Source organism: Dasypus novemcinctus, chromosome 19 (assembly GCF_030445035.2).
Source record: "Dasypus novemcinctus isolate mDasNov1 chromosome 19, mDasNov1.1.hap2, whole genome shotgun sequence".
NCBI classification, from domain to species: domain Eukaryota; kingdom Metazoa; phylum Chordata; class Mammalia; order Cingulata; family Dasypodidae; genus Dasypus; species Dasypus novemcinctus.
In genome coordinates, this window is record NC_080691.1 from 50,216,496 (window position 1) to 50,228,382 (window position 11,887).

Consider the following 11,887-nt stretch of genomic DNA (forward strand, 5'->3'; position numbering starts at 1 on the left):
ATGTGGAAAAAGTGGCCATGGTGCCTGCTGGGTGTGGGGAAGGGGAGGAAGAGATGAAATGTGGAGGCATTTTTGGGACTTGGAGTTGTCCTGGGTGGTGCTGCAGGGACAATTACCGGACATTGTAGATCCTCCCAAGGCCCACTGGATGAAACGTGGGAGAGTATGGGCTATGATGTGGACCATTGAGCATGAGTGAACTAATTAACAACAGCATGGAAATTTGCAAAACCAAATTAATGAATTGAAAGACAACATAGCTAAAGAGATAAATGACATCAAGAAGACATTGAGTGAGCGAAAGAAAAAATTTGAAATCTTGAATAGAGAAGAGATGGAGCTCATGGGAATGAAAGACACAATAGGTGAGATTTAAAAAAAACTGTTGAGGCATGTAACAGCAGACTTGATGTGATAGAAGGAAGAATAAGTGATACTGAAGACAGAACAATTGAAACTGAAGAGAGAAAAGAATGGAAAAATTGAGCAGGGGCTCAGTGAGATGAATGACAACATGAAATGCAATAACACACATGTCATGTGAGTTCCAGAGGAGGAAGAGAGGAGAAAAGGGGTGGAAAGAGTATTTGTGGAAATGATGACTGAAAATTTCCCCACTCTCACAAAAGAAATGTACTTATATGTCCAAGAAGCACACCATACCCCAAACAGAATATTCCAAATAGACCTATTCCAAGACACACACTACCCAGAATGTCCAATGTAAAAGATAAAGAGAAAATTCTGAAGAGCAGCAAGGGAGAAGCAAACCATCACATAGAAAGGATGTCCAGTGTGACTTACCATGGATTTCTCATCAGAAACAGAGGAGGTGATAAGACAATTGTATGCTATAATTAGGATACTGAAAGAGAAGAACTGCCAGCCAAGAATTCTCTATCCAGCAAAATTGTCCATCAAATATGAAGGTGAGTATAAAATAGTCATAAACAAACATAAACTAAGAGAGTTCATAAAAAACAACCCACCTTTGCAGGAAATACTAAAGGAAGCCTTAGAACCTGAAAGAAAATCAAAGGAGAGAGAGGCCTGGAAAAGAGTATAGTTGAAAGGGTAGCAGAAAGAATAACCAAAAGTGTGAAAAGACAGGCTAAACTATGATATGACATGAAAGCCAAAGAAGAAAATGGAGGAAGTAAATACTGCATTTACACTAATATCTTTGAATGTGGATGTATTAAACTCCCCAATCAAATGATATAGGCTGACAGAATGGATTTAAAAAACCCACAAGCTATCCATATGCTGCTTACAGAAGACTCATCTTAGACCCAGGGATAAAAAAACAGCTAAAAGTGAAAGGTTAGATAAAGATTCTCCATGAAAACAGTAACCAAAAATGAGCAAGAGTAGCTATACTAATATTGGACAAAACAGATTTTAAATGCAAAAAAGTTATGAGATACAGAAGGTCATTATATATTAATAAAAGGGAAAATCCACCATGAAGATATAACAGTCATAAATACCTATGAAACTAACCATGGTGCCCCAAAATACATGAGACGAACTCTGGCAAAACTGAAGGGAGAAACAGATATCTCTACAAAATGGTTGGAGATTTCAAAACAGTTAGAATTAGAGCAACTAGACAGAAAATCAGCAAGGAAGCAGAGAGCTTGAATAATATGATAAATGAGACTTTACAGACATATACAGAATGTTGCACCCAAACTCAGCGGGTTATATATTCTTCTCAAATTCTCATCTTTCTCCAGGATAGACCACATGTTGGGTCACAGTGTAGCTCTCAATAAATAAAAAAGATAGAAATTCTACAAAGCACCTTCTCAGATCATAATGGAATAAAACTGGAAATCAATAACAGGGAAAAAGCAAAGTAGCAAATGTGTGGAGCCTAAACAACTCATTTCTAAATAATTAGTGTGTCAAAGAAGAAATTGCAAGTGAAATTGGTAAATATATTGAAACAAATGAAAATGAGAACACAACTTATCAAAACTTAAGGGATACAGCAAAGGCAGTTTTGAGATGGAAATTTATAGCCCCAAAGATTCGTTTAAAGAGGAAGAAAGCTAAACTCAAAAACTTAATGGAACATCTAGAGAAACTAGAATAGGAAAAGCAAACCAATCCCAAAGAAAGCAGAACGAATGATATAATAAAGATTAGAGCAGAAATAAATGAAATTGAGAACAACAAAAAAATAGAGAAAATCAATAAAACCAAAAGCTGATTCTTTGAGAAGATCAATAAAATTGACAACCCCCTAGCTAGACTAACCAAGAAAAAAAGAGAGAAAATGCAAATAAATACAATCAGAAAGGAAAGGGGGGAAGTTATGGCCCCACAGAAATGAAAAGGTTATGAGGATATTATGAGAAACTGGATGCCAACAAACTAGACAACCTAGGTGAAATGGACAAATTCCTAAAAATTCACAACTTGTAACAACACTGATGTTACAAGAAATACAAGAATTTAACAAACCAATTCCATTGAAAGAGATTTAATCTAAAATAAAAAAAAGAAAGAGATTTAATCTGTCATCAAAAATCTCTCAACAAAGATATGTTTAGGACCAGAAGACCTCACAGGTGGATTCTACCAAGTGTTCTGAGAAGAATTAACATCCATCGTGTTTAGACAATTCCAAAAAATTGAAACTGAGGGAAAATTACTCAAACCATTTTATGAAGCCATGGTCACTCTGATACCAAAGGCAGATAAAGACCCTATAAGAATATCACACACCAATCACTCTAATGAACATGGGTGAAAAATTTCCAAAAAAAATACTTGCAAATTGAATCCAACAGCACATAAAAAGACTTACACATCATGACCAAGTGTGATTTATTACTGGTATGCAAGGCTGGTTCAACATTTTAAAAAAATCAATGCATTGACTTTAACAAACAGAAGGGAAAATCACATGATTGCAATTGATGCAGAGAAGACATTCTATGAAATCCAGCATGCTTTCTTGATGAAAACACTCTGAAAGGTAGGAATAGGAAAAAATTCCTCAATATGATAAAAGGCATATTTGACAAAACCCACAGCCAACATCGTACTCAATGGGGAAAGGTGGAAAGCTTTCCCTCTAATAGGTAAGTTCAGACAAGTGGCAGGAGTGATGTCACCACACAAAAATCAATAATATTTTTATACACTAGTACCGAACAATTGGAGGAGGAATTTAGGGGGAAAATTACATTAACAATAGCAACAAAAAGACTCAAATACCTAGGAATCCGTTTCACCAAAGATGTTCAGGATCTGTATTTAGAAAACTACTAAACAATGCTGAAAGCAATCAAAGAAGATCTAAAGAAATGGAAAGACATTCCATGCTTATGGATTGGAAGACTAAATATTGTGCAGATATCAATCTGACCCAAACTGATTTTATAGATTCAATGCAATACCAATCAAAAGTCCAACAGCCTACTGTACAGAAATAGAAAAGGCAATTGCCAAATTCATTGGGAAGGAAGGATGCACCGTAATAGCCAAAAGTATTCTAAAAATAAAACAACAGTGATGTGGAGGAATTTCCCGGCCTGATCTTGAAAGAAAGCTACAGTGGTCAGAACAGCATGGTACTAGCGTTAAAAACAGACAATGGATTTTGGAGAACAAAGCAGGGATTTCATTTATCATTAAGAAACATTTCCTGGAGCCAAAGAAGTACCTAGGTGTTCTGGTGATGGTAGCAGATGTTGAAAGGTCAGTCCTGTCTCTGTGTGGAAGTTGTGGCCCCATCAAAGTGAAAGCTGAATCCATGGAAGATTCTGGAATTTTCCTAGCTGTGACAGTAAAGGAAGAATCAGAAGTTCCTGATCACTCTCAAATAACATCGTTCTTCAGAAGGCAATAAAGGAACAGAAAGAGAAGTGCCAGCTGAAGATTCTACTCAGCTGGTCACTTCAAAAACCAGTGAGGAACCAACTTTCAGGAAGATGGCAGACCAGAAAGATACCGGCCTCTCTTCTATCCCAGGAAAATAGCTAGAGGACAGTCAGAAAAGGCCTGGGAAAAAATCCTGTAGGGTTTAGGACACCACAAGAAGGCTGGACACCACCCTGAAGAAAAAGGGGCAAAGGAAAAGAATCTTGATAGCAAAACTGAGTTAAAAGCTGCAGCTGCAACCGGTGGCATGTTCAGCCACCCTATAGACACTTTGAATTCTCATGCCTCAGGGCCAGTGGCTACAGCAAAGTGGGACCCAGGGAGCCACCTCCCTAGGAAAGGAGAGGGAGAGGGACACGGTGTAAGACTGGATTAGCTTTTTTGCTGTTGTTAAGGTACGGGGGCTGGAGATTGAACCTGGAACCTCATGTGTGGAAAGCGAGTGTTCAACCACTGAGTCATGTTGGCTTCCCTGACTCAATTTTTGGTTTTTCTTTTTCTTTCTTTTTTATTAAATCCTTTTTTTTTTTTGAAAGATACATAGATCACAAAAATGTTACAATAAAAAATGTAAGAGGTTCCCACATATCCCACTCCCCACCCCCCAATCCTCCCATACCAACCTCTTTCATCATTGTGGCACATTCATTGCATTTGGTGAATACATTTTGGAGCACTGCTGCACAGCATGGATTATAGCTCACATTGTAGTTCGTTCAGTGGGTTATGGCAGGATACATAATGTCCAGCATCTATCCCTGCAATATCATTTTGGACAACTCTACTTCCTGAAAATGCCCCCACATCTCATCTCTTCTTCCCTCTCCCTGCCCTCAGCAACTAATGTGGCCACTTTCTCCAGATCAATGCTACAGTTTCTGCAGATTTGGTCGCTTTATCCCAGGAGTCCTTCCATGCTGGTGGGACTACACCATCGTTTGCCCTGGGAGTTGACAAGGGCTAGAGATATCCAACCCTCTGACTCTTCCTCTATCCTGACTGAGTCTGGTTGTTGAGGATGCAGAGGGGAGAGGAATTATTTCCTACCTGGGAAGAGAGGGGGCTGCCGGCAAAGGTTGCCGAACTACCTTTGAGCAAGTTTGAATTATGAGACACTTAGTCTCCCGGTAGGATCCTCTACCACGTTGATCCAGTTTATGCGGTCACCCCTCGGGCTGAAGTGTGGTTTGCTGACCTGGCAGGAGGCAGCGGCCGTGGTAGGCCTATTCCAAACCGCTGCCCCTGTAATAGGGTGGTTGGTCGGGCCCACCGCCACCCCTGAAGGAAGCTCGGCATGGGCGCGGAGTGCCCTCGGGTCTCCCCTTCTCGGCAGCCATGCTTCCGTGGCCACCCCTCCTCCCAGATAGTGCCACACCATGCCTTCTTTCTCCCTGCGCAGGCGCAGGGCAGAAAATTCCAGTCTGCCCTTTTCCCTCCCCCCGACAGCAGCAACAACCAGGCGTGGGCGGGAAACTCAAGTCTGCCCTCTACCCCAGCAACAGCAGCCACCAATCTCTAAACCCTGCCACTTCCCCCAGCAACAGCAACAGCAACAGCCAATCCCTAATCACCACCCCTCCCCCATCCAGTACCTCCCACTGACCTTTCTCTGGCAACCAATCAGAACAGGGTGTGGCTTTGACCAATCAGCCTTCCCCAGCCCCTATAAAACTGTTGCCTCTCCCTCAATAAAGTTGGACTTGCGTGTTTACCTTGTCTCCGCGGTAGTTCTTCTGCCGTGCGCCCTCCAGTCCTGAGAGCCCCCGACAAGGGCCTGGCCTCCCTTGTCCCCAGTTCATCGCCTGCTTCGCCGGGCGACCCCGTCAGCCGAACCGCGCAACCCCTGTGAGACCGACCCCTCGTCTGCTGCCGGACCGACCCCTCGTCCCAAGCGGGACCGATCCCTCATCCCAAGCGGGACCAACCCCTCATCCTGAGCTGGACCGACGCCTCGTCCGCAGCCAGACCCCACCTCTACCGACCGAGCAAACTGTCGCAAGTTTATGTTGCAGCCAAGACACAAACAGTCTCTGAACTGAGAGGGCTGTTGATCAGCGCCATCTTCTGCCAGACCATAGAAATTTACATAAGGTAATTGAAAGTAAATAAATACGTGAGGCTTTTGTGGCCATTACAGAGTCCCTCCCCAAGGCCCTTGGAAGTGGGTCTGCAACCCAATACTGGCTCCAGTGTCCAGATTTGAGCAACTAACTGAGAATCCTAAAGACCCAGAACAGGTTGAATCAAGAATCAAAGAACAGGAAAGTGGACTTTGCCCAGTGGTTAGGGCATCCATCTACCACATAGGAGGTCCCAGGTTCAGTTCCTACAGAAGACAGGCAAGACAGCAGTGTGATGCAAGGGGCTGTGTGGTGGTCACTGAGCACTTTGGGGACCTTTTATGTGAGTCCTTGGTAACCCCCAGCCCAGCCCCACCCTGCCCACCGGGCTTCCTGAGAGGCCTGAGGACAGGCACCCAGTGCATCTGGAATTCGCGCTGCCCCAGGCCGTGCTTAGGAACCTGTCTGGGCAGCTGCCCCCCATAGCCTGGCGAACCTATATTTGGGAGGCCCATGAAACATCAGAGAGGCAAACCTGCCCCATTGTGTCTCAATCTGTTCGAGGGTGCTGGGCAAAGAGTCCACATCACCACTGCTGGCCATGGCCCGATCCCCAAGGACCCGGAATTCAGCACCAGTGGCTGAGGTCCTGAGGGCCGGAGGCTCCCGGACCCACACCAGCCCAAGCTGCCCAGGACAGAAGGGGCATGGGCACTGGCAGGCCATGGGCAGCCTCATGGCACGACAGGCTGCTCCATGCAGTTAGGCTCCTGGGCAGGTGGCTGCACAGCCTACACCGTCTCCTCCAGGCTGCACTGGGCAACACCATATGGTGTGAGCTCACTAGCCTGCTCCTGTGGCTCCCGCAGGTTCTCCATGCTGTGCCGGATGCCGTAGCCAAAATATACAGTGAGTCCTGTGGTGGTGGGAGGGGTCTGAGAGGCAGGTCCAGCCCGCCTGGCCCTCTTCCCACCACCTGCTCAGCATCCCGACCTCCCATGTTCCCCCTTACCCCAACTCACGAATCAGCAGCCAGACGAAAAAGCACAGCCAGGGCAAGTAGCCTAGATTCAGCATGAGGTAGATGTTGAGGAGGATACTCAAAGCTGGTGTCAGGGGCACCAGGGGTACCTGAGGGGACAACGGCTGAGCTGTGGGAAAGATTGGCTGGCCGAGGGCCTCGTTTTCTTCCTTGGGAGATTTAGGAGGCATGTGCCCATCCCGGATGCTGAAAGAAAGGGGGTTGGACAGAGTGGCATCCCCAGTCCTCCAAGTCCTCCTCCTTCATTCTGCAGTGGCAGAAACCGGCCATGGAGTCAGCTGGGCTACGAGTGAGGGGGTGAAGGGGTGGGTTGGGGCAGTACCTGGAAGGTATCCTGTACGCGCTCTTGCTGGTGGGCCGCCAGAACAGCGAGACTGAGCAGAAAGGTGACCCCGCTGAGCAGGACCAGCAGGATGTAGCCCCAGTGCGGGAGGTGCAGGGCTGAGTCCCCAAAGATGAGCACGCCACTCAGGGTGATGGCAGAGGCCACCAGGAGGCCAAGCACCCAAGCCACGGCGGTTCCGTGGCCGCACTCACCCAGGAAGCCCAGGTAGGGCCTCAGGGCTGGCCGCAACTGTCCAGGCTCGGGACCTGAGGGATGCTCATCGCTCACAGGCTGGAGGGACACTGTGGAGTTGGCCTCAGGTTCAGGGCTGGCTGGGCCCAGGGACCTGGGTGTAGAGGTTTTCTGGAAGCGCAGCCTTAGGGTGTTGGCGGTCACGAAGGTGTAGGTGAGCAGCGACCTGAAGGAGATGAACTGCACCAGTGCATCGAAGTCCAGCACCAGCGCCAGGAGGGCCGTGAGGACCCCAAACACCATGATGCCCATCATGGGGACCTGAGACTGGAGGTGCACGCGGGCAAACACCTGGAAGAAGAGCCCGTCGGCCGCCATGGCAGAGACGATGCGTGGCAGGGAGAAGAGAATCCTGAGCAGGACCGTGATCATTGCTGTGGCAGAGGGGTGGGAGTGAGGGGCCCGTCACCAAGGGTGTGTGAACCTGGCTGGGTGTGGGTGCTCAGTCACTTCCCACCCAGTTTCAGCCACAGGTCCATTGCAGAATTTGGGGAAGGTGGTAAGTGGGAGTGGAGGATTCTCTCATAATCTGAGCCCTCCTGGGACAGTTACACAGCAGAGGTCAACCTGGGAAGCCCAGGATATGGGGCTACCTCTCCCCCCACCACCCCATCCAGTTCCCACCCTGCAAGATGCTGCTTCCTCACCGCAGATGGAGCCTGCTGCCACAATGAAGCCAGCCCAGCTGTAGCCCCGCCGGTAGAAGGCGTCAGCGAGTGCCGAGTCTGGGTTGAGGCTGTGCCAGGGTACCATGAGGGTAAGTACGGTGGAGACCAGGGTGTAGGCTGTGGCCACTAGGCCGGAAGAGATGGCAGAGGCCATGGGCACGGCCTTCCGTGGGTTCCAGGCTTTCTTGCTATAGGCAGTAATGATGTCGAAGCCCACAAAAGCGTAGAAGCAGATGGCAGTGCCAGCCATGATGCCTGAGAAGCCGAAGGGTGCAAAGCCACCCTCCTTGGTGCTCCAGTTTTCCAGACTGGCCAGGGAGAAGCCCAGGATGATGATAAAGAGGATGACACAGAGGCTGATGGCTGAGAAGGTGTACTTGAGCCAGGAGGAGACACGGGCTCTGCAGGAGAGAAAGATGGAGGAAAGAAGAATGATGCCCACGGCCAGAAAGTCTGGGTACGGGGCCAGGAAGGGCACCTGCCAGTTGCTTATGTGGGTCTCAGTGAGGTAGCGAATTTGGTAATCGAACATGGAGTCCAAGTAGCCACTGCAGGCCCGTGCCACAGTGGCACCTCTGAGCAGGCCCTGGAGAAGTAAGTTCCAGCCAATGACGAAGGCCCACAGCTCACCCACGGACACGTAGGTGAAGAGGTAGGCAGAGCAAGGACCAGATACGCAGGCTCCAAACTCCGTGTAGCACAGGGCTGCCAGCAGGGAGGCCACGCCAGCCACCATGTAGGACACAAGCACGGCTGGACCGGCCATCTGCCTTGCCACATTGCCCGTGAGCACATAGAGGCCCACGCCCACCATGCCACCCACTCCCCGAAGGGTCAGGTCCAGCATAGATAGGCGGCGACTCGGTGACGTCTCTGTGATGGACTCCTCCAATGTCTTCAGCCGGTTCAACTTCCTGCAGAAGTGTGCCAGGCTGGCGGCGCTGGGCAGTCGCCAGGCCATGGTGGGCAGCAGAGAGGAGTGCGGGCCCAGCTACCTGCCAGGATCAGAGGGGAATGATGGGCTGCCGGGTGGGTCAGGCATCTTCAGTCCCTTCTGGATTGCCCACCCACCGCCCAGTCCCCGTCCTTGACCTGGGGATGCAAGCACATGCACCTGCCAGAGGGCTGAGATAGGGGAGGGCTCAGGGCTCGCTGAACTGGGGGCAGGGGGTCCCGGGGAAGCCAGGGGGTCCTGCCTGCCCTCCTCCTCTCCCAGCGAATCTGGTGCAGCCAGACCTGGGGGGTGAGCCGAGTGTCACTGAGGGCAAGGTGGGAACATTCGCAGGGAGCATGAGGTGGGAAACCCTCCTCATCTGGGATCTGAGAGCAAGGTGGAAACCGGAGGCTCAGCGATCCGGAATAGGAGCGGCTCTATCATCGGGGGCGTCGCCCATACGGACCACCTCGCCTCTGACAGTGGCGGTCAGTCCCTCACCCTGCGCCAAGTCCCAGGTGAGGAAGCTGACGCCCGGCGCAAGTCTCTGCGCAGCCAATTCCGCCTCGTTCCTGTCCCCAGTACCCGGGTCTTCATGGCACCCCCCCCCCCACCCCCCCCGTCTCAGCCCTAACCCGCACAGGCTGTCACCCACCTGCTGCCGCCGCCGCCCCTCAGAGCCCGCCCGTCCCCACTCCGCCGCTTGTGTGCATGATCGCTCCCTTCCCCGAGGCCCGGTTGCGTCCCCCCCACCCCACCTAGGGGCACCGACCCCGAATATGGCCTCACTGTTCGGGGCCCGGACTCCGCCCACCAACCCCCGGGTCTGCACACTGCCCTTCACCTCAGCGACCCACCCTCACCCTGCGCACGCATTAAAGTGGGCCACCCTACCCTTCTTTACAGGATGAAGTCCAGCGCTCGCCAGGTTTCTGGGAAGCTCTTTGTTCACAGATGAAGAAGCAAAGTCCACCAGGAAGCGTCTTTACCAGCCCTGGGTCACGGGGTGCGCTGGGGGGGGGGGGGGGGCCGGGTTAAGACCCAGATAAGGGCCTTTATAGCTCACCCACTTCACAACTGCAGGTGGATGCACCCGAACCTGTGCGTGAGAGGTGTGGAGGCCTCTAATGAGTTGAGTCTGGGGGTTTGGTGAATGGCCCTGGGCAGAGTGGCAGGGATGGGGAGGGGAGTGCCTGCGACCAAGCACTTAACAAATGCTGGATGTTCTGAGCTTTTAGCTACAGACTCCGCCCTTCAGAGGCCCATGGAGTCGCAGTGAGGCTGGAGGACTCTGCTCCTGGAGGAGACCCTCTCCCATGCCCTCAGGCGGCCATCCTAAGCTCCCTGGGGCTCATTTTTTTTTCCCAGTCCAGGAGTCATCCTACTATTGCTGCATGACTGAAAGTGAAAAGGATGGCGTGATCAACTCTCACTTGTTTAGAGCCAAAGGACTGCCAGACCCAGCCACATTGAACCAAACCAGAATGCATCATCCTCTTTGCTCAGAACTTTCTGTGTGTTTTCTATGTGGCTGGTGCTACTGGGTCTCGGGGCAGCTACAGCCTGTCTGGCTCCACCTCTGGCAATGGGAAGATACACTTCCAGAGAAGATGGTGGCACTTGGAACCCTCTGCGGCCCCCCGGTTTTTGTCTGAGGAATTTCTCAGACGGGTTTCCATCTCCTGCCGGGATGACATCTACCCCACTCCCTGTCCTTCATTTGTGCTCATCACCTGATCATTATTATCCCAGTTAGGGGAGCTTTTGCTCTCCTGCCATTACCCCCTGTCCGGGCATGTGCTGCCTTTCCCATTCCTTCATAGCCACCCTCCTCACCCTTCCCCTTTCTTCTCCCGTAAAGAGGATATTTAGTATAGACGTAAGTCCAGACAGCATATATAAAAGTAAACTAGGGCCTAAGAATTGATCCACTTGTGCTCAGCCCAGCTGCATCTGGCATTAATGACTTCATCTCCTTTAAAAAGTTTCTGACTTCTGTACTTGTCAGTGGGGCAGTTACATAACCAATTTCTCCTAGCCCAATTGGTACTTCTCTCAAGGGGTATAGAGGCTCAGTGGGAATGTGTTCCCTCACCCTCTTTTTGTCAGGGGCCTTGGGGAACAGAAAGTTCTGTATGTCCTTCCTCCATTGTTCCAATTCCTTCCTTAACTGCTGGTGGGTCATAAGGGGTGGGGCAGTTGACACTGATTGGCCCTTTGCCTACCTAGTGGCTTGGGTAGGTTCTGTTGGAGTTTCTAAATCATCCAGTTCCTGTCCTGGGAGGGGAGGGAAATGTAGGGCAGAAAAGGTTCAATAGAGGGCCCCAGGTTTTAGCTTTTATAGACTTGGTTTCTGGGTTCAGAGTTTTAGCTTTCATGTTTCAAATTACAAGTCGGCACATAGCCAATCCTCTTCTGCCCCGTATTTTGTCCAAAATACATTGGGTAGTAAAATGCTTCCCTTGACCCAAATGTAACAGCAATATTTAATCAATTTCTTTTTATCCTTTCCCTTGATCTAATCATTATTGTTCCAATGTTTCAACATCCTCCCTACTGGACGATCTGGAGGTATGTCCCCAGGGACCCTACAGATACCCCCTCTCCTCTTTTCTTGCCAGCTGACAGCCCTTTTTCCCCATTCTGAGTCTTGTCCGGGTTTCTTCCTGTCAAATCTTTCCACTTCGATCGTCTCCATCCCTTTCCCTC

The 11,887-nt window shown here is 49.8% G+C and overlaps 1 pseudogene; it reads right to left on the minus strand.

Annotated features, from left to right (window-relative positions):
• Nucleotides 1-4,171: 4,171 nt before the first annotated feature.
• LOC101445669 (cationic amino acid transporter 4 pseudogene) lies at nucleotides 4,172-10,153 on the minus strand (annotated as a pseudogene).
• Nucleotides 10,154-11,887: the final 1,734 nt, after the last annotated feature.